Source organism: Ischnura elegans, chromosome X (assembly GCF_921293095.1).
Source record: "Ischnura elegans chromosome X, ioIscEleg1.1, whole genome shotgun sequence".
In the NCBI taxonomy this organism is placed as follows: Eukaryota; Metazoa; Arthropoda; class Insecta; order Odonata; family Coenagrionidae; genus Ischnura; species Ischnura elegans.
Window position 1 is genome coordinate 42,961,904 of NC_060259.1, and position 2,163 is coordinate 42,964,066.

The 2,163-nt window shown below is 37.8% G+C and overlaps 1 long non-coding RNA gene across 1 annotated transcript; it reads left to right on the forward strand.

The window, feature by feature from the left end:
• Nucleotides 1-697: 697 nt before the first annotated feature.
• On the forward strand, nt 698-1,961 carry LOC124171434. Its single transcript, XR_006867716.1, has 2 exons — nt 698-1,129; nt 1,309-1,961. It is a non-coding gene; the product is annotated as an uncharacterized LOC124171434 (long non-coding RNA).
• Nucleotides 1,962-2,163: the final 202 nt, after the last annotated feature.

The following is a 2,163-nucleotide window of genomic DNA, read 5'->3' on the forward strand; positions in this document are numbered from 1 at the left end:
TTGAAGGGCTTAAATTATACATTATATATTTTTTCATTTTTGCCCAAATTTCCAAACTGTTAACGTCTATCCACAATGCCTCACTTCGAATTGTATTTAACAACTAATTCAAAGATATAATACTTAATAAACGGGTCGTAAAAGAGAGAACAACGATTACCTATTATTACCTACGATACCACCTATTATCGCGTGAATAGTAATTGGCAATTGTCGGTTAAGAAGGACACTTTTCCATTAATGCCCGTGCTTTTCAAAAACAATTTTCGACCTCATACACGTCCGTTTCAGCGGTAACAATCGAGGATATCAACCAAATACTCAAAACTAAAAAAATGCATTAAAAACAAGGACTCTCCACTCTTACTTACCCGTATTTAAATTAAAGCTGTCCTTTCGCCGGCATGCATTTACCCACTTCATCCTCATGTTGTTATCTCTAGGAAAACGAAAAAACTTGAATTTTCCATTTCTGCGGCTGTTGTTGCATCCAAGCACAGAACATAAAGACATTTCGATTCAAGAATCGCAACGCTCTCATCACGGCCACCGACGGCCACTTTGCTCTCCACACTACGTCACACAATCGAAACTCACGAGTATCGATATGTGACGAGATGCGCAACGACCTACCTGATATATTAGTACCATGAACCAGGGTGGTTTCTCGTTCCATTAGATAAAAGTGGACATAAAAAATTGCGGAAACAACATTCTGATGTATTATTACTCTGCTGCGTTAACAATGAGGTCACTAAGCATTTTCCTTCGTAATTCCAAACATAAATACAGTCATCAACTCTATTGAGGATACATTAAAATTGGTGACGTCACAAAATGCTTGTCGACTTTGTGAGTGAGTCAACTCTAGTCTGTTTTTATCTAGAAAAGTTATTTTCCGCTTGTCAACTGTTTCTCCATTGCTGTGGTTCGATTTGTAGCGCACAAATTTGGGAAATTCGTCCACATTGTGGTAATATTATTGTTTTTCCAATAATTCGCATTCTTGGTTCTTTAAGTTTCAAATACCATATTAGAATGCCCCAAGGAAAATTGAAGGCGAAGGCTAAATTGCCCGCGTCCGTAAAAATCAAGAAGGTTAAGAATAAGGGGATGAAGAAGAGAGCAAGTAAGTTATTGAGTATTAGTATTGTTAACCTTTTGCATGGTCTCTTCAGAAACAACTATAACTATCAGCCCTATCCATGCTTGCTCGATGGTGCAAGTGATTGAGGCCTGAGCATAAAGGGCACTTTCATTTCGCTCGAGTTAGTGCTTGAAAGTAATTTATTATGTGTGGTTTTTAAGATCGCCCGGTGGCCCCGAAGGGAAAGAAGGATCCCGAAAGCCTGAAGTTGAAGAAGGAGCTGCTGAAAACTATCAATGAATCAATGGAGAAAGAACTAAGATCGAAGGCCCACAGTGGAAGCTCCTCTTCCAGATTAGGCAAAAAAACCGGGAATGATTCCGCTACGACGAAGAAGAAGTGATTCGAAGACCAGCGGAGGATGTATATTCGTGCTAAAATTACCTGAATCAGAGCATGTGTTCAAAGGAGTTAATCATACTGTAAGTCGGAGGGATCTCTTCCTACAGTAAATAGCAGGTTCGCATCACGTTCTATTTACACTTAATGAATCTGTCACACGTTCATCATTTCTCAAATTATTGCCATTTTAGTTCGTCACTATTGCAGTTTTTCATCAATATTCCAATAATCATTTCTTGTTGGTACTAGGTTACCTCCTGTAATTAGAGCGAAGTGGAAGGAACTGCAGGTAATGGCGTTGAAATCGGAGCTTATTTGATTTCATTCTGCTTTTTCCTCTCTTTCTGGCTTAAGTTTCCTCCTGTGAGTTTTTGTCAGTTTTAATTTTGTGATAATTTTACATTTGAACTTAAATTCAGTTATTTTTCATGTAATTATATCTTAGTTGCAAATAAATGATATTTGCCCCGTGTTCATTATTGAATTATTATTAGCATTAATTTTCTTGATGGCAGTATTTTGCTTTTGGTTCAATCGCTGGAGAGAGACCTGCATTTGAGGCCCCAATCAATGTATCTAGACCCCAAAAAAATGTTTTGATATCAACGGAGTCCAAAATCATCTAAACGTCTTGATTCAAATAATACTGCACCTATATTGGGGAAAGTGACCTT